Here is a 21,663-nt window from a genome sequence, read left to right on the forward strand (position 1 = left end):
TCAACAAAAGCAAAACGAGGATAAAGGAATGTAGTCGAATTAAGTCGGGTGATGTTGAGGGCATTAGATTAGGAAATGAGACACTTAAAGTAATAGAGGAGTTTTGCTATTTGGGGAGCCAAATAACTGATGATGGTCGAAGTAGAGAGGATATAAAATGTAGACTGGCAATGGCAAGGAAAGCGTTTCTGAAGAAAAGAAATTTGTTAACATCGAGTATAGATTTAAGTGTCAGGAAGTCGTTTCTGAAAGTATTTGTATGGAGTGTAGCCATGTATGGAAGTGAAACATGGACGATAAATAGTTTAGATAAGAAAAGAATAGAAGCTTTCGAAATGTGGTGCTACAGAAGAATGCTGAAGATTAGATGGGTAGATCACATAACCAATGAGGAGGTGCTGAATAGGATTGGGGAGAAGAGTCGTTTGTGGCACAACTTGACTAGAAGAAGGGATCGGTTGGTAGGACATGTTCTGAGGCATCAAGGGATCACCAATTTCATATTGGAGGGCAGCGTGGAGGGTACAAATCGTAGAGGGAGACCAAGAGATAAAATACACCAAGCAGATTCAGAAGGATGTAGGTTGCAGTAGGTACTGGGAGATGAAGAAGCTTGCACAGGATAGAGTAACATGGAGACCTGTATCAAACCAGAGTCAGGACTGAAGACCACAACAACAACAACAACAATATTCCTTCGTCGACTGCTAGGGAAATATGTACCTGTCGGAAGCAATTACATGCTATTGTAGTTCACTAGCGTATATATATGCACTACGGTAACACTTCTGTCACATAATATACTTGTTAATTTCAGATCCACGTTAACTCGTGGCTAACGAAACTGCAGTTAATCTGCTGTTGCCACCCTATCACACCAGTGAACTATCAATCTGATGCATAACACTGTTGTGTAGGAAACTGTTTAACCATTTTATAGCTACTTTTACTGTATTAACGGGCGTGAACTCATTTTAGATAGCAAATGAAAAACGTAAATTTAACCAGTCACAGTCTATCGGAGACACACTCACCGCCGTATATGTTGTCACTGCAGTCTGTAGAATTTCAGGAGACTCAATTATTTGAATTAGTCTTATGTTTTCTTTTCAAGATGTTCGTGGCAATGTTAAGTCCATTCCGTATTCGGAATGTAAATTTTCGGTATTAGTTACCGTAAGTTTCATTCCAACACGACACTCATCCGCATTCCAAGCCAACTATCCCACGCACACACAGTCTTCGATTCCAGAGTATCTATCACTCGCTCTTTTCCTCTCGTATGGCAGTTCCATATATTACAGTTACAACAACAAAAAATGTTACATGTAACTGAAATACCTATTCATCCAAAATTAGGTACTATATGTCGATAATAAATGTGTAGCAAAATATAACGAATATAAAGCATAGTTATATATAAGAGTATAGAACAAAACCCGTCAAGCAGCAAAAAGTTAAAAGATGGAAAGAAGAGGAGGAAAGATAATACTACTTAGAATTAACGGTGTCCTCACACGTGTCGCCACCTACATTTCATCACGAGATGTTCCTTAGAATTTTTGAAGATAAAATGTCTTCCTTACACATGAAACACAATACTTTGTAAAACTAGTTAGTGCGTGAATGTTGATTCTTTAGGAACACTGGAAAATAGCCTTCACGACATTAAATATCAGTCTTCAAATATTTCATACCCTAATATGAAATTCAACATTACAAGAAACCAGTGCACATTCGTCTTCTAGTGTATTTCTTAACCCATTCCTGTCAATTGTTACCTTGTGCTCTCCCTGAAACTTTGTACAATCTCCGGCTCTTTAAATTTTTCCAGTTCCCATCTCCTTAAATTCCCACCTTTTTCAGGTTCTTCAGTTTTAATCTACAGTTCATAACCAATAGATTGTGGTCAGACTCCACACCTGCCCCTGGAAATGTCTTAAAATTTAAAACCTGGTTCCTAAATCTCTGTCTTACCATTATATAATCTATCTGGTTCTTTTTAGTATCTCTAGGCTTCTTCCATGTATACAACCTTCTTTCATGATTCTTAAACCAAGTATTAGCTATGATTAAGTTGTGCTCTGTGCAAAATTCTACCAGTCAGCTTCCTCTTTCATTTATTACCCACAATCCATATTCATCTACTACGTTTCCTTCTCTCCCTTTGCCTATTGCCGAATTTCAGTCGCCCATGACTATTAAATTTTCGTCTCCCTTCACTAATTTCTTTTATCTCATCATATATTTCTTCTATTTCTTCGTCATCTGCAGAGATAGTTGGCATATAAACTTGAACTACTGTAGTAGGCGTGGGCTTCGTGTCTATTTGGCCACAATAATGCGTTCACTATGCTGTTTGTAGTAGCTTACCAGCATTCCTATTTTTTATTCATTATTAAACCTACTTCTCCATTGCCCCTATTTGACTTTGTATTTATAACCCTGTATTCGCCTGACCAAAAGTCTTGTTCCTCCTGCCACCGAACTTCACTAATTCCCACTAATTCTAACTCTAACCTATCCATTTCCCTTTTTAAATTTTCTAACCTACCTGCTCGATTAAGGGATCTGACATTCAACGCTCCGATCCGTAGAACGCCAGTTTTCTTTCTCCTGATAACGACGTCCTCTTGAGTAGTCCCCGCCCGTAGATCCGAATGGGGGACTATTTTACCTCCGGAATACTTTACCCAAGAGGACGCCATCATCATTAACCATACAGTAAAGCTGCATGCCCTCGGGAAAAATTACGGCTGTAGTTTCCCCTTGCTTTCAACCGTTCGCAGTACCATCAGAGCAAGGCCGTTTTGGTTAGTGTTACAAGGACAGATCAGTCAATTATCCAGCCTGTTGCCCCTGCAACTGCTGAAGATGCTGCTGCTCCTCTTCAGGAACCACACGTTTGTCTGGCCTCTCAACAGGTACCCCTCCGCTGCGGTTGTACCTACGGTACGGCTATCTGTATCGCTGAGGCACGCAAGCCTCCCCACCAACGGCAAGGTCCATGGTTCATGGGGTGGGGAAGGATATTACCGACGCCAAATGGATTATGCACACGTCAAGAAGGTGTAACAGCTGCATTTTAACATTGACGTATCTACTACGATGTAGCCTCTGCCAGCATTACCTCACTTGACATCGGACGAAATTGTTCATCAAGCATAGTTAAGCAACATTATAATGACACATCGCGATAAACCTCTCTCTCAGTAAAGACTCAGATAGCACTTCAAATATTTTAACATCATTTCACCATAACAAATTTAAAAAAAAAATTCTTGCGGTAAATGTAGTTTTATAATAACTATATTCAAGAATAATTCGACTTTTCATTGTTTGCATATTACTTCTCTACCACAACTGCTTGCCGACTTTTCTTGTTTTAGCTTTTGTTTGTTGTTATAATTATATATCTTCACATGACTTTTGGAGATGTGCTTCGGTATACGTGTGTTCAGAGAATTTTCCATACATAAATATTATGTTTCGTAAAATTTGTACGAGCTCTGGCGTCTGTCGTAAGGTTTTCGACTGCTACCGTTCAGAGTAATTCAAGCTGTTTTTTACTGAAGGAATGTCTAAACACAGAAGGAATTTCGATTCTGACATTTGTGCGATTACAGAAACTTATGTGTACTTTTTGGAATACATCATTTTCCAACATTCTCCATATCACGAGTGATCTCGCTTACTTTTGTAATTATTGTTGGCATTATTACGTTTTTTTAGGATTATTTTACAGAAATATTTACGGGATTTTTGTAATTTGTAATCTTGGGGCTTTCATTACTAAATCTGAAAATGACTTTTGTAATAACTTCGGCACTGGAGCGAGTTTTTTCCATTTCTTAAGTGAGCAAATGTTGTTTTTATACGTTTCCGATTTATGCATCAAGCTATCTAGACAGTTTTATTCCCGAAATATGCCTAAATTTCGATCTTATTTATGACGTCTATATTTGTCTCTATTTATAACGTCGTTTCAGTTGCTGCAATATGCACATGAAAATGTGGAAAATGAGTATTTTCTTAAAAAAAAACACATATAGAAGCACCTAAAAGTATGTTGTAGTTGCTGTGTTATGTGCTCAGTACTGTATGTATCCAGTCACAACAGAGTAACGGACATAACTGTCACAACCCTCAAGAGCTTCGCTCCGCTGTGGTTGCATGTCCAGTAAACAAGCAAGATCATACAATAACAATGTACGCGGATAAGCGAACGCTTATGACCTCTGTCCACTGCGACGTTGGATGCCGCCTGGTGGTGTTGCGGGCACGTGATACGGTAGCAAAAGTACATATGAGTGGCGGAGGGGGGGGGGATGAGTGGAGGGAGGGGGGAGGGGTGTCACTCTAGAGAAGATATGGGCTGCAAATGGGGAGATCCAATGAGATAAGCGACTTTGACATAGGACAAATTATTATTACTAAGCTGGTCGAATGTTCACGTGCTACTGTCATGAGCATCTACGGAAAGAGGTAGAAGAACAGGGAAACTACCACTACGCGCTAAATAGCTTGCAAGTCCACGATTCTTCACAGAACATGGGGTTCAGAGGCTTGTGTGCTCTGTGACGTAGAATAGACAGTGATCTGTGGCGACTGTGTCGAAAGAGCACAACGCTGGTGTTTCAGACCGCACCGTTCATCGTAGATGTTGAACATGGAACTCCCCTGCAGACTATATTACGTGTTCACAAATTGACCGAACTAAATAATCAGTTACGACAGCAGTGAGCACAGGATCACGATCAATTGAAAAATGTCGGGTTTTCGCGTGAATCATACTCTTTCTACACTAGATCGACGGTCATCTCCACTAACTCCGTAGAGGTGAACGGCTGCTCGATATGTGCAGCCTGCCATAGACGTTGGCTGGTGGGACCAGTATTATGCTACGGGAGGCATTCTCCTGCGCTTCAATGGGACATGTGATAGTAATGGAAGACAGCTGCGAACCACATGCGTCCCTTGATGCTTGGCGCCTTCTCTGACGACGATGCCACCCTGCAGCCGGTTAATCGTTCGTGTTTCCAGGCTTCTTGTCCATAATTGTGTTACAGTTATTTGAGGGGCATTACAGTGAAGTCATGTTGGTGTCTCAGCGACCAAATTCGCCTATTGTTAATCCTATGGAACCTGTCTGGGCTGCTGTCGGGCACCGTCACCCTGTAGGCAAATCAGCGGTCCGTTATTTACGCGAATTACATCACCTGTGCGTAGGCGTTTAATGCCACAGACCTGCACTAACTTACCAACATTTGAATCCTTAATACGCAGAATTTCCTTCTAAACATGCACAAAAAAGCTATTAAGCAGATGGTCATAATGTCTGTTCCCATCATCGTAAGTGTATACTCCTTTAGGTCAAAAGTATTTTATAATTCGCTTTGGCGGTACTTTATTCATTAATAACATTACTCAGGCATTCAATCAGTGTTCGTTTATTTGTGGAGGCAACTATAAGCATACCAAAGGGCAAAAAATACTCGGTTGATGTGAGACATGCTCTTTTGTGTGCTCTGTAGAAGGAAAAGTTGCAATTTAGTGTTGTTAGACACTATAACATATCACGACAACTAATGCGTGTGTGTGGGATCATCGGTAAAATCAGGAAGAAATAGTATCCAAAAACGAATATCAAGTCGTCCTCGAAAAACGATGGAGGACACAATGATTTGTGAACAGTTTGCTCCTGGTCCAAGAAACCCGGCCCGACAAGTAAGGGATGATCAGGAGCAGCACAATGGACTGAACCTACATGTCTCTACAGTAAAACGTCACCTAGCAGAGGGTGATTTAAATACCAAGTAAATCATTCATAAATTCAAAAATAGGAATGCTAGGAAGGAAACATAAAACTTGGAATGCTACAGATTTATATACTGTTTTATGGAGTATTCGAAGTGAATTTAAAGTATTTTCTTCCGATGGTGCGCACTATATATATGTCAGCCAGAAAACCAAAGGGACAACAAAATGTGCCAGGTACAGAGACATGTGGTTGGTCCAGTAGCTTAAACAGAAGACAAAATGGATTGTTTCCGGTACAGTGACATCCCAGAAAAGAATATGATGCCACGTAATAGCAATAATTCAAAACTAACTGCTGGACATTAAAAAAAATTCTTTTTAGATCAAAATTCAAACTTTTGGAGTGGCAAAGCCAGAGCCCAAATATAAATCCAGTTGAACCCCTCTGTGATGCATTGCATCGTCGTGTTCCTCGTAGGAGCTACTCAAACAAGGATCGGTTTGATGCTGCCTCATTCGACGAATTGTCAAAACTCCCACTTCACCTATCAAAAACTCTTGCGGATTCAGTGTCAAATAGGTGTGTACCTGTGATCAAAGCCCATGCGTATCGAACGAAGTACTGATTTGTTCTTCAGATTCCGAAATAGTTTTGTTTTATTCGTACCTACACCTACAAATTACTTTCGAGGCAGAAGAATTATTATTTCTGTTTTGATATAAGGAACCTTTGTTTAATCTAAATTTCGTTTTGTGCTAAATTTCTGTACACAAAAGGCAATGTCCCGACTGACTGACTCACTCACTCACTGACTCAGCATCGCCGATCCCAAACCATTTTGGACAGAAACTTGAAATTTGCAGAGGCGCCGTTTAAAAAGGGATTTTTTTTAATTGTACCGATCAGATGAGGGAATAGAGGATGAAAGATTTCTTAGAAAGATGTCGTTTTTTGCAGTTATAAACCTAGGACTATTAAAATTGATGTTTGGTTTCTCGGTCAAAAATAAAGAAATACGTGGTTCAGCATTTAGGGAAATTTAATCTGTATGGGGTGAAACAGTGGGTGGAAGTTTCTTTGAAAATAAATCATTATTAAAGAAATGCTAAAGTATTTTTAAAGCTACATTTACGGAAACTGATGTTTGGCTCCTTGGTCAGACCCCAAAAAAATCGTGTTTGAGTGCTATAGAAAATTCAACCCCTAAGTGGATAAAATAGGGGACGATATGTTTTATCAAAATATTTAATTATGGAAGCACTTTTAAAGCTAAATCTATTAAAATTTGTATTTGGCTTCTGTCTTAAAGGTGAAAGAATACATGTTTCATTGTTCTTGGAAATGAAATCCCCAACGGGATGAAATAGGGGATGATAATTTATAAGAAAAATTTCGTTTTAATACAAAAAATTTAAAGATAAATTAATGAAAAGTGGTGTTTCACTTGTCGGTTACATACAAAGAAATATGTTTTAGGAGGAGAAAGATTCTACGGAAATCTCACCATAAGAACGCAAAAGGCATTATTAACAAAACAGTCGATTCCAGCAATCAGAAGCGCTTTTTAGTCAGAAGTGCATTCGGAGAAGACCATAACTCTGTTGCCTTAATTATCGTGAAACGTTTCGATGATGCTGCCCCTTCACGCTTCGATGATGCTGCAATTTGTGAACAACATAAAAATTAAAGAAAAGGTCTGTGCAGACGACACAGTCTGCGCGAGCAAATCGGCGGGCACTATACTAGTGGATTATAGCTGAACAGTTTCCAATTATCTACTGGCAGTTTTTTCTACAACAGTCGTATCTTTATGTAATTGTAGCAAATGCTTTCTGCAAAATACTTTTGAGCGGTGCTGTATCTTATACAGTGTGTTCGAAAATTCCCGTTAGAAACTTGTAGGACTGGTAGAGAGGAGTAAATGTATAGTATTTCAATTAGGATCTCACGTCCGACGGAAAAGTCATCCAATGATGCTACAGAGCTTCGTAGTTGTAGGAGTCGGCACCTGTAAATATATGTATGTGTATAGGGTGACACAGTGATGATGTTACAAACTTTGAGGGATGATGGAGACGGTAGATGTATCAAGTTGAGATAAATTACCTTGGTTCGAAAACGAACGAATCGAAAGTCACAAGCCAAAATCGTTCTGATACCTCTGACAGTGGAACACATGTACCGGTACTGTTCTTGTTAAGAATGTTGGGTATGTAACTTTCAGAGATAGTTGCTATTCCTTCACACGCAGCGTCTCTCGTCACCCGGGTGGTCCGGTGACAGGCGGGTTCTGCTGATCCTGAAAGGGTTAAGCCGACAGGTGTGAGGGAGTCGAGTGGATGTTTTCCAAACGCCGCCATTGTCATAAGAGCGGGGGCGACAATCCCACAGTGGTGTGACAGAGCGGCTGGGCTAGAGATTCCGTTACTCCGCAGAAACTTAGTGAAAACACTTTCTGGTGGGCTACCGGCGAGGCGTGGGAATGTCTTGCGTTCCCAGGCAGTCTTGGTGAGCAAATTGCAGCGTTTTCTGCAAAATCATAACTGTGATTGGCTTGCTCTGGGGATAGCTCCGAGACGTAGCAAAATCGGCTCAGAAATCGGCGCCAAGTATCTCCATTGGTAGAATAGTAGTGCGTCGGCAATAGAGTGGAATTTTTCGCCGGTTTTCGAGTAGCTGATTGGAACGTTTAACCACGGCAACTGTCGTGGGGGTGGGAATGTTCTGTGTTAGGCTTGTACGGGTGCTCTTGAGAGAGTCGGCTCTCGCCTTTCACTTGGGGTAGGTTACAAGACGGAGCTGTCGCTGCTCTGGACAGCCTGCCTTCTGTTGGCTGTCTAATATACATTCATTTAAGTGTACCTGTTTGACGAAGTTGCTGAGATTTCGACTTCATTGTAACTTTCCGAGTACAGTTGCGAATTGAGCGTTCTGCAGACAAGCAATCTATGTTGTCCGTCTTGAGCAGCTTTGGCTACAGTTGACTGTATCGGAGTTACTGTGTGACTTCGCTTGTTAAAATCAATCACTGTAACGTCAGTGATTGTGTGGCGAACCTTCTCCGTCTCCCGCAGAGGCGCATTTGTATTGACTGGAAGTCCTTAGCCTGGAACAACCAGACCAGGATAATTTGTTTCGGGCTATACTCGCGACATTATCATCACCACGAAGGGACGTCGAAGAAACCAGCCATCGCCTCCGGTACGCCAGATCGTGTTCTTGCAGTTAAGAAGACAGCTTGGTAATGTATGTCCGCGGCACCGGCAGATTAGGGAATTTTGCTCTGTGATAGAGCTCAGCAGAGGGGGCCTGTTCCCGTCTTTTCTTACGTGGTTCTGTCTTGGATGTTCATTGTCTGAGTTCTCACTACTGTAGGAGCAATTAATGTTGGGCTGGCTGGGTGTTTTCCTTAAAATTTGAGTCGGAAGGAATTGGCTCCATATACCACTTGGTCATAAACTTCACAAGCTAATTTATGGAGAACTTCACATTCACAGCATTTATTTGAGTATCCAATTTGACGTACTGTAAATGTGTCATGTGTTTTGTTTATTATTTTGAGTTTAGTCATAATAAAAAAAATTGTTATTTTGGACAGAACTTACATTCTGTGGATCGGTAAAGCAACCCTTTCATTTCTCACTACGTTAATGAAACTTTCCTGTATCAAATTAATTTCTATCAAATTAAATTATTGCAGGTGCCAAACTCTTTTCTACTTCACTTGCAGGGTCTATTACAGTCAGCTCGAATTTCTTCTTAACCCATGTGCAACAGGAAAAGTCGGAGTTACAGAAGGGGGGCATCATTTCAATATGAAGATTCTAGAAGAATTTAGTGTTAAATACACTGCTAGCCCCGGCACCTCGCAACCTCTATGTATCCATATATTTCCAGGCGCCGACACATTACGTTTGAGGCTATGTAGAGCCGTTGGACGATGTTTCCGGACATGGATCCCTAGTCAAAATATTAAGTAGGAACTCCTGTCTGCAAAGTACTACAAGTTTGCAACGGGAACTTCCGAACACCCTGCATTGTACACAACTGGTAATTTCCCGCCCGCGGACTAGTTTGAGCGTGAGTTCGCTGTGGTCGCGCAGTGGTTGCGAACTGCTCGGCGAGCCAGCGCCGCCTACCTGTCATGGTGAGAGGGCGAAGCGCAGCAGGCGGTCGGCGGCGGCTCCCGGCTACGTCGCGCAGTGGGGGCCCGCGCGGCCGCGGCTGCCCGGCGCCCGGCGGGAGCTGCCTCTGGCGGCGCGCGATGCTCTGCTCGGCGCTGGCGCTGCCGCCCAGCTGCCCCCAGCCAGCGTCCACCACGGCCCGCCCTGCCTGGCCTGCCGAACCAGGACACAGCTGCTCCAGCACGCACTCGGCCAAGTGACACGGCTTCGGAATGCACAGTAACAAGAAGGTTTTCAGGTAGCGCTACCAGTCGCAAAACTGCTGTATTACAGGGTGTTACAAAAAGGTACGGCCAAGCTTTCAGGAAACATTCCTCACACACAAATAAAGAAAAGATGTTATGTGGACGTGTGTCCGGAAACGCTTAATTTCCATGTTAGAGCTCATTTTAGTTTCGTCAGTATGTACTGTACCTCCTCGATTCACTGCCAGTTGGCCCAAGTGAAGGAAGGTAATGTTGACTTCGGTGCTTGTGTTGACATACGACTCATTGCTCTACAATACTAACATTAAGCACATCAGTACGTAGCATCAACAGGTTAGTGCTAATCACGAACATGGTTTTGCAGTCAGTGCAATGTTTACAGATGCGGAGTTGACAGATGCCCATTTGATGTATGGATTAGCACGGGGCAATAGCCGTGGCGCGGTACGTTTGTATGGAGACAGATTTCCAGAACGAAGGTGTCCCGACAGGAAGACGTTCGAAGCAATTGATCGGCGTCTTGCCGGCCGCGGTGGTCTCGCGGTTCTAGGCGCTCAGTCCGGAACCGTGCGACTGCTACGGTCGCAGGTTCGAATCCTGACTCGGGCATGGATGCGTGTGATGTCCTTAGGTTAGTTAGGTTTAATTAGTTCTAAGTTCTAGGTGACTGATGACCACAGATGTTAAGTCGCATAGTGCTCAGAGCCATTTGAACCATTTTTGATCGGCGTCTTAGGGAGCACGGAACATTCCAGCCTATGACTCGCGACTGGGGAAGACCTAGAACGACGAGGACACCTGCAATGCACGAGGCAATTCTTCGTGCAGTTGACGATAACCCTAATTTCAGCGTCAGAGAAGTTGTTGCTGTACAAGGTAACGTTGACCACAGCACTGTATGGAGAGTGCTACGGGAGAACCAGTTGTTTCCGTACCATGTACAGCGTGTGCAGGCACTATCAGCAGCTGACTGGCCTCCACGGGTACACTTCTGCGAATGGTTCATCCAACAATGTGTCAATCCTCATTTCAGTGCAAATGTTCTCTTTGCGGATGAGGCTTCATTCCAAAGTGATCAAATTGTAAATTTTCACAGTCAGCATGTGTAAGCTAACGAGAATCCGCACGCAATTGTGCAATCACGTCATCAACACAGATTTTCTGTGAACGTTTGGGCAGGCATTGTTGGTGATGTCTTGATTGGGCCCCATGTTCTTCCACCTACCCTCAATGGAGCACGTTATCATGATTTGATACCTGTGCTGCTAGAACATGTGCCTTTACAAGTACGACACAACATGTGGTTCATGCGCGATGGAGCTCCTGCACATTTCAGTGGATGTGTTCGTACGCTTCTCAACAACAGATTCAGTGACCGATGGATTGGTAGAGGCGGACCAATTCCATGGCCTCCACGCTCTCCTGACTTCAACCTTCTTGACTTTCATTTATGGGGGCATTTGAAAACTCTTGTCTACGCAACCCCGGTACCAAATGTAGAGACTCTTCGTGCTCGTATTGAGGACGGCTGTGATACAATACGCCATTCTCCAGGGCTCTATCAGCGCATCAGGGATTCCATGCGACGGAGGGTGGAGGCATGTATCCTCACTAACGGAGGACATTTGGAACATTTCCTGTAACAAAGTGTTTGAAGTCACGCTGGTACGTTCTGATGCTGTGTGTTTCCATTCTATGATTAATGTGATTTGAAGAGACGTAAGCGTTTCCTGACACATGTCCACATAACATATTTTCTTTCTTTGTGTGTGAGGAATGTTTCCTGAAAGTTTGGCCTCACCTTTTTGTAACACCTTGTATTTGTTTAGCGACATGTATCGAGGTGATACCTCATCATCATTCTGTAGCGCCGTTACAAAAACATTTAACATAAGTCTATACAGACGCTAAAGTTTCTTTACAAGACTGCTGTGATCGGCCTGTGGAGAAATAGATGCGTAACCTAGTAAAAGGAGATGTCATTTTGTATATTGGTCTGTTGTTCACATGAATTTTTTCAAACATTCATTCACTTTGTTCTTCTGACGTGGCAGTCTTCTTGTGACGTGCTGAGGTGTCACTGTTTCCATGGCTCTCTTGGACTTCTTCGCCATTGTTCACAAACTTCACAGTATTGCTTTAAAACATGGTAACACAAAACAAATTAGAAGTGCAGAAAACAAGATGGCGCTCAAAACAATGTTAGTTTCGATTTGACTATCGATATGTCGATCTTGGTGTTGTCAGAAACAGTATCCACTGTATGTCTTATTGTTGTATCAGTGGTGTAGACTGAAGTAGTCCATTACAAAAAGAGCGACGATGACAATTTTATAACACAAATGACAGCATAAAATCTTTTTATTTCTAGAATTATATTGATATTTCTGGGATGTATACTCGAATACAACCTTAAATATCATGTACTTGCTATTTCAAGAGAACTGAATTGAGATTCGTAAGGAAGAATGCATTTTGGAACTTTATCAATCCACCTAGGATCTCATTTTTCGACTTATTGCTACGAATGAGTATTTCCATTTCTTCCAAGATGTCCATTCTCCACCTCTTTTCCAAAGTACGTAGTACTTTGATGTCGTTGTCTGTTGTAACACTCTGTCCTGTTTCACTGATATGTTTTGCTATACCGGACTAACTAGCTTTATCCAGTCTGAAATAGTCAGTGTCTGTGTTTTTATAAATGGGTTTTAAAATTTCTTCTCAGTTGGCTGTTGTAGTATTCGTTGCATGATTACACCTAATTTTATAAATTCTTGATTTTCCCAGTTTCTCTGTAGGCTGTATGATGTGATGCACCAGTTTCTTTCTTAAGATGTCGTTGGCAAAACTGATACTAATATCAGTTTTTTTTAAATAGCTTGGCTACTTTGTCTGAGGTGACTGCTGAATATGGTATTGTTGTATGCTTAGGTTTCTGTGTCCTCACCACAGTCACACACAGAAATTTCTCTACGGATGAATGAATAAATAAATAAATAAAAGCAGTAATGTAAAGAAACTATAAATATGTATACACTTACATTAAATGGTTTAGTAATGCCACTATAGCATGATGACGACATATCACCTAACTAAATAATTTAATAGTCTTCAAATTTTCTAACTAGTAGCGGTATTTAGAAATCTTTTCATATTTTTAGAAAAGTCATGGTCGATTAATGGTCAATATGGCTTCAAATTTTCAAAAAAAGTTCTACATCTACGCGATTACTATGTACTTCAGTCGAGTGCCTGGTAGAGAGTTCATCAACCACATTTATGTTATTTCTCTACGTATCTACTCTCTAACATCGCGTGTAAAAAACGAACACACAAATCTGTCAATGAGAGCTCAGATCACTGTTATTTTATGATGGTGATTACTTGTTCCTAAATAGATGGGCGCCAATAAAATGTTTTCCAATTCTGTGGAGAAAGTTCGTGATCAAAATTTCATGATCACATCCTGCGGCAACTAAAAACACCTTTATTTTAATGATTTCACCCCAACCCGCCGATCATATCCGTGGGACTCTCTCCCGTATTTCGCGATAATGCAAGACAAACTGCCCTCCTTCGAACTTTTTCTATGTCCTTCATCAATTCTATCTCGTGTGGATCCCATACCGCGCATCAATGCTCCAGGGGAGAGGGCGGACGAGCATGGTTCAGGCTGACTGTTTAGTAAATTTCTCCCATTTTGTAAGTATTCTGCCAATAAATCGCATCATTTAATGCACTTTCCCTAAAACGTTATCTATGTAGTAGTTCCAATTTTTGTTCCTTCGCCAAAAAAGACGAAGTAAATATTTCAGAATTCGAATCAAGAACATCTGCCACATGGGTAACTTAGAGGCAGGTATACTCGGGGTAATGAAGCAACTTAAATCACTTAATAGAAGCAAGTCTTCCAGTCCAGCCTGTATACCAATTAGATTCCTTTCAGAGAGAGTTTGTGCTCCAGCCCCATACTTAACTATCATATACAACCGCTCGCTCGACAAAAGATCCGTACCCAAAGACTGGAAAGTAGCACAGGTCACATCAATATCCAACAAAGGTGGTAGGTGTAATCCACTGAATTACTGGTGCATACCATTAACGTCGATATGCAGAAGGATTTTGGAACATATATTGTGTTCGAACACCTCGAAGAGTCTGTTGACACATAGTCAACACGGATTTAGAAAACGTCTTTCTTGTGAAACACAACTAGTTCTTTATTCACGCGAAATGCTGAGTGTTATCGTCAAGAAATTTCAAACTGATTCCGAACTTCTAGATTTACAAAAGGCTTATGACATCGTCCCTCACAACCGGCTTGTAATCAAATTGAGTGCTGATGGAATATAGTCTTACTACCGCAAATACTTTTGTGATTTCCTGTCATAAAGGTCACTATTCATAGTAATTGACGGAAAGTCATCGAGTAAAACAGAAGTGATTTCTGGCGTTCCCCAAGGTAGTGTTATAGGGCCTCTGCTGTTCTTTATCTACATAAACGGTTTAGGAGATAATCTGAGCAGCCGATGCTGTCGTTTATCGTCTAGTAAAGTCATCAGATGATCAAAACAAATTACAAAACGATTTAGAAAAGACATCTTTATGGTGCAAAAATTGTCATCGATCCTCACTGCTAAAAGGAATCCGTCAAACTTCTGTTACGCGATAAATCAATCAAATACAAATGCCGTAAATTCAACTAAACACCTAGTAATTACAATTACAAGCAACTTAAATTGGAAAGAACACACAGAAAATGTTGAGGAGAAGGCAGACCAAAGATTGCATTTTACTGGGAGGACACTTAGAAAATGTAACAGATCTGCTAAAGAGCCCGCCTACACTACGCTTGTCCATCCTCTTTTAGAGTACTGCTGTGCAGTGTGGGATCCTTACCATATAGGATTTACGGAATGCATTGAGAAAGTTCAAAGAAACGAAGCACATATTTTATTATAGCGAAATAGGGGAGAGAGTGTCACTGACACGATACAGGATTTGGAATGGACGTCATTGAAACAAAGGCGTTTTTCATTGCAGCGAAATCTCCTCACGAAATTTCAGTCACCAGATTTCTCCTCCGAATGCAAAAATGTTTTGTTCAAGTCAACCTACATGAGAAGAAACGATCATAATAATAAGTGAAATCAGAGCTCGCAGGAAAGATATAGGTATTCGTTTCTTTCGCGCGCTGTTCGAAATTGGAATAACAGAGAATTATTGTGTTCGATGAATACTCTGCCAGGCAATTAAGTGCGACTTTTAGAGTATCCATGTAGATGTAGATGTAGAAGTTTTTCGTAATTGTATTCCTAAGAATTTTGTTGAGTTCACAACCTCTAAATTTGTATTACTTATTATGAAAACAAAATATAGCGTATTTCGTTCAGTGCTCAAATGGATGATTTCACTCTTGTCATTACCTTAGAGCCAATTTCCACTTTTCGCACCATACAGATGCGTTTTCTAAATCATTTTGCAATTGATTTTAATCATCTGGAGACTTTACAAGACGGTACATGACATAATCTGCAAACAGCCCGACAGAGCTGCACGCATTGTCTCCTAAACCGTGTATGTACATCAGGAACAGCAGAGGGCTCTTAACCCTCCATTGGCAAACGCCAGATATCACTTCTGTTTTACTCGATGACTTTCCGTCATTTGCTACGAACTGTGACCTTTCTGACAGGAAAACACAAATTAAATCGCACAACTGAGACGATACTCCGTAAGAACACAGTTTCATTAGAAGTCGATTGTGTCGAACGCTGTCGAAAACCTTCTGGATATCTAAAAATATGGAATCAATTTGGCATCCCTTGTCGATAGCACTTACTACTTCCTGCGAATAATGAGCTAGTTGTGTTTCACAATAACGACACTTTATGGATCCATGTTAGCTATTTGTCAATAAATCGTTTCCTTCGAGATAGTGCATAATGTTTTAACACAGTATACGTTCCAAATCGACATAGGTGGTATGGTCTCCGTCGATCCAATGTGGATTTGGGACAGCGTTTGACCAAATATTTAACAAAGAAATTCGCCAAATAGCTGTACAAATCGAGAAGTTCTTTTATTTTATTTTCACTACTAGTTTCGGCAATTCATAATGCTATCTTCAGGCCCATAAAATAAAAGAGCTTCTCAATTTGCACGGTTGTTTGGCGATTTTTTTTTCTAAAATCAGTGATACGGGTATGTAATTCAGCGGATTACTCCTGTTTCCTTTCTTGGATATTGGTATAACCTGTGCAACTTTCCAGTCTTTCGGTATCGATCCTTCACCTAACGAGTGCTTCCATATGATTACTAAGTATGGACCTATTGTTTCGGCCTACCCTGAAAGGGACCTAACTTGAGTACTATCTATACTGGAGCGCTTGCCTTTATTAAATGATTTAAGCTGCTTCGCAAGACCGAGGTTATCAACTTCCGTTCTTATCTACTTGGCAGCTGGTCTTGACAAAAATTCTAGAATTTTTTTTTCTTTGCTGAAAGAATTTCGGAAAAACGCGTTTAGTTTCTTTGCCTTAGTGGCATTGTCATCAATAACATTGTCGTTGCTATTGCGCAGTGAAGGTACTGATTGAATCTTGTTGCTGGTGTACTTCACATAAAGCAGAACCTCTTTGGAATTCTGTCAGATTTCGAGACAGATTTTCGTTGTGTAAAATATTAAACGGATTTCGCACTGAAGATCGCGCTGTGTTTCTAGTTTCTGTAAGATTTCTCCAATTTGGCGACATATGTTCTTTTAAATTTGGCACGTTCTTTTAAATCTTGCATCGTTTTGTGTATCACGGGGGACTTGGTACTGGGAGGACTGGTACCATCTCTTCTTAATATATTTGGTATATTCACTCCCACAAAACATTCGGCAAAATACCGTGGGAGACTGCCTCTTGACTTGGTATCGACTTCAATTCACCGATCGAGAATGTCCACAAGGTTCTTTTAGTATACCGTACAGAGCTGAAGCCCTTATTTTATGAGTAGATCCCGCTGAACTAGGCACTGCGGGGATGTTGATGCTATGTTTTACAAGCTACTCGAAATAGTCCCAGAGATCTTGTACTCCCGATCTCGTAATTCAGCGTTCAGGCGAGATGCGACAGGACGCCTGAGAATTGGTCGAAGCAGAAACAAAAGCGTACAGTCTTGCGAGGACAGCTATGGTCATCTCGGAAGCCATGTCCGCAGCTCGTGGTGTAGTGGTTAGCGTTGCTGCCACTGGATCACGCGGCCCGGGTTCGACTCCTGACGGGGTCGGAGTTATTCTCCGCCAAGGAGCTGGGTCTTCGTGCTGTCCCCATCATTTCATCATCATTCAGGAAAGTGGCCAGACTGCCAAGTGAAGAGATTGGGAAATTGTAAAGGCGCTGATGACCACGCCGTTGAGGGCCCCACAAACCGAAATCATCATCATCCTCGGAAGCCGGGAGCGCAGGCGACATACTCTTCATGGAGAAGCACGGGAAACACTTTGTCACCGAGAATGGTAGCCAGAATGAGTGAGCTCGTGTCATGGTACAAAACACTATCAGAACATTACAGATCTTCCCTTGACTTGGCAAATACGCTTGCCACACTGCAGATTAGACGCTTTATTGATCATATGGGACACTCAGCGGATTGCTTGCTTTTAAGAGAGCCATAATCGCAACTCGTACGGCACGGATCCAGTTAGCTACCAATTTCAATGTCGCTGGGCCTCTTTAAAACGTGCGGCTTGGTGCGCCGTTGTGAGCAGCGGCCTCCTGCTAAGCACCTTATCCAACGGCCCACTGCAAGCAGTTCCTCACGAAATATTTGCTGAGATACTGGTTAAGACTGACCTGGATTTACTGTTAGCAGCAATTTATGTCGGGTTTGAAATCGACTCGAATTGACAAGGCGTGACGCTCGTCTTCAGTCATTGCCAATTAAAATCTTTTCATAGTCGTTATTACGCAGCTCCACATCGCTGCGAATGGTACACCGTTCCTTGTAGACACGCTGAACAGACTGTAACACCATAACTCTAGTGCTTAACTGATTTATTTTGCTTTTGTTTCATTTAATGTGACATCATTGAGTATCTGTAAATGTGTTTGTTTGAATCGATAACACAGAATTGTATACTCCTTTCTTTGTTAAAACTTTGATGTCATGCTTTGGTTCTATGCAAAGTAGTGTACCTGTCATTTAAATTCTTTGTCCCATTTGGAGGGAACGAAACTTACTATATATAATTGTAATTTCTGTGTAAATAATTTTTTTGTATAAATGTCAATATGTGCAAATATTCTGTTTTATTGAATGAATTTGGTTGCTGTTATGTAAACTGCTGATCCTCACTTAGGGTTCTTAGTTAGTTTGTATGTAAAAGGTGTAGTGGTTTCCCTCGGAAACGGAACTGTGTAGAGTGCGCAGATTGTGGTTGGCCTAGGTGGAAAAGGTGGAACAAGAGTCAGGGACGAGGTACCAGTCGGGGACGAGCTACCAAACTGCCATGTAAAAGATGCATATTGTGCTGGTTCCGAGAGAGGTTTTTTCTGCTACTTTCCAGTGCCTCGGATGGTTGGATAAATAGCTGGAACTATTCTGGAATTTGTATCTATCATCGCCACCAAGAATGATAGAGTCCAGCAATTCTACCTGTAAATCCACCTACCAACATGCAGTTGCCACCACATTGCGCAATCACTGAATCGGAATGATATAATAATGTACAGTGAAGGATAAGCTCATCGGATGTTTTAGTGTGCACAAATATAAGGTAACTTATAACTGAATTTATCTACCTACCATGATTTTTTTCCTTATCATAACACCTCTCAGGTTGCTCTCCGTTTGAACTAAAGTGATTACCAAATGTACCTACTGAAATAACATTAAATACCAGTGTGTTTGCTAATTAATGCCTCTTGAACATAGTAAAAAGAAAGTTAAAGTTAATGTGGCAAGAGATTGAGTTAAAGTTAATGATGCTTGGGTGAAAATAATTTTCCTAGTAAAACTGCTTATTAATGTATTGTTGCCAACTTCAAATTAAGAGTCCTTAAGACTGAGGCTTATAAAGTTTTGCTTAGTAAATGATCACATTACTGCCTGTTGTCAATCGCAGAAGGTGAGTCAGTATCTTACATATATGTTAATTTTGTCTCTCAATGTAGTAAAAGTGGAAAACTGCAGTGTGAAACGTTATATACTCATGTTTGCTAAGTGTTTGTCTCTCTCGTGTATTGGATGTGTAAATTAATAATATAACAGGATCCACAGTTTGTCTATTGTGTTAATGCTAGGTAACAAGTAATGGGAAAACCACTAATTATGAAAAACATTATTTCTGTATTCAAATGATAGTGAGAACCAACTTTCATTTTCAATAGTAAAGTATTTAACTGAGAGGGACTTAACCTATATCCAATTAATGATTCTGCAGTGAATAGTCATAATGTTATAAACACCATTCAGTTTGTGTAAGCCCTGAAAGTAATTGTGTGTTTCGGTATCTGTTATAATTTTGCAAATAGGTTGTGCTGCTCTAACTGTTAGTTACAATCTTACCGTAAACATATGTATGTGTCAAGAGTTCACTGCACTCGCGTGTGACAAAGTATAGGTTGTGTTTATCCATTAAAGTTATTAATAAAGTTATTAATAAAGAATAAAAATATTAATAAAGAACGTACTGGCCACTCTAGTTATTAATAAAGTTATTAATAACTATTTTCTTGAACGAGAATGTTAATCATTCTCTTGCCTAGTTAGGCTGTCGACCGTTTTCTTTATCCGTTGAACAGTGCAGATAGGCAAAATTTTGTTTGTTACAGTTCTAATATTTACTTAATTCTGACTTTCATTTCCGATTAGCCACCTCCGTTAGGTACAACACGGTCAACATAACAAAATTCCTCTCAGAGGGTAACACTGCTCTGTTGCTTTATACCATAACTGCTTTAACAAGATAGTTTTATTTCACGACCTGCTTCCTACTTTAAGGTTATGGTATAGCAGTAGCAGACTGTAGTGTTATAAGACCACCTTCATACATCAACAAATTGGGTAACTTCATTTAGGATCTGTCATGGACATAAACGAATACGATCATTCTGTCATTTTGTCAGGTTACCATGTAGATTGAACTCATTGTCGAGCATGGTAGTGGTAAAGCGCGCGCAGGGGAATCGGAAGGCTGCTGAACCCAATACCGGTCGGACTAAGGGTTTTCCGCCTGTCTTCTCACCTAGCACTCACCTCTGGGTGACGTGGAGACTCGCCAGATACGATACGTTATCCGGATTCCACGTTAAACTGTAGGTACCCAGGTCGATAATTGAGAGACTTGCAACAAGCCATTGACTCATACAAAATTGTCATCACTGTCCTGATGCTATACAAATGACTTCCATGTACACACCACTTTACTACTATGACTTCCGTCAGTGGTTGAGGGTCACATGTCGCCTAGTAAACGCTTACATCATGTGAAGCGCTCCAAACAGACGGATGAGCCATTTTAAAAGAGTGATTAACAGATTGTCGGGTGGGCCTACATTATTTATTTTGTAATTCCTAGATATCTTACGCATTGTCTAAGAATGTAAGCTAATGAAGATAAACTAAAATGCAACAATAGCTAAACAAATTTCAGCACCATTTGTTTTTCTACAGCAGACAGTAAACACACACATCAAAAAATGTTTTGCATCACCTCGGTTCCGAGAGTTCCGCAACCGTACAGAAAATCGGAATAGAGATCTACATAAACAGCATTTCCGACCTTTTTATTGCTCATGAAAACCACACATTGCATGTTGTGCCACCACACAACGAGACCTTCAGAGGTGGTGGTCCAGATTGCTGTACACACCGGTACCCACTAGCACGTCCTCTTGCATTGATGCACACCTATATTCGTCGCGGCATACTGTCCACAAGTTCACCAAGGCACTGTTGGTCCAGATTGTCTCACTCCTCATCGGCGATTTAGCGTAGATCCCTCATAGTGGCTGATAGCTCACGTCTTCCATAAACAGCTCTTTTCTATCCCAGACATGTTCCATGGGTTTCAAGTCTGGAGAACGTACTAGCCACTCTAGTCGAGCGATGTCGTTATCCTGAAGGTAGTCGTTGACAAGACGATGGGGGCACGAATTGTCGTCCATGAAGACGAATACCTCGATACTATGCTGCCGATACGGTTGCACTATCGGTCGGAGGATGACATTCACGTATCGTACAGCCGTTATGGCGCCTTCCATGACCAATGGCGTACTTCGGCCCCACATAATACCACCCCAAAACAGCAGGGAACCTCCACCTTGCTGCACTCTCTGGACAGTGTGTCTAAGGCGTTCAGCCTGACCGCGTTGCCTTCAAACACGTCTCCGACGATTGTCTTTTTGAAGGCATATCCGATACTCATCGATGAAGAGAACGAGATGCCAGTCCTGAGCGGTCCATTCGGCATGTTGTTGGGCCCATCTGTACCGCGCTGCATAGCGTCGTGGTTGTAAAG

General features: G+C 41.3%; 1 protein-coding gene across 3 annotated transcripts in view; it reads right to left on the reverse strand.

Annotated features, from left to right (window-relative positions):
• Nucleotides 1–21,663, reverse strand: part of LOC126354246 (potassium voltage-gated channel protein Shab) — a 1,056,422-nt gene that overhangs the window by 591,290 nt on the left and 443,469 nt on the right. For all 3 annotated transcript variants that reach the window (XM_050003752.1, XM_050003751.1, XM_050003748.1), the window contains exon 3: nt 9,901–10,098. The gene's annotated coding sequence lies outside the window, so the exon portion shown is untranslated. The remainder of the gene's footprint in view (nt 1–9,900; nt 10,099–21,663) is intronic.

The sequence above is a fragment of the Schistocerca gregaria genome, chromosome 3 (assembly GCF_023897955.1).
Source record: "Schistocerca gregaria isolate iqSchGreg1 chromosome 3, iqSchGreg1.2, whole genome shotgun sequence".
Taxonomy (NCBI): Eukaryota; Metazoa; Arthropoda; class Insecta; order Orthoptera; family Acrididae; genus Schistocerca; species Schistocerca gregaria.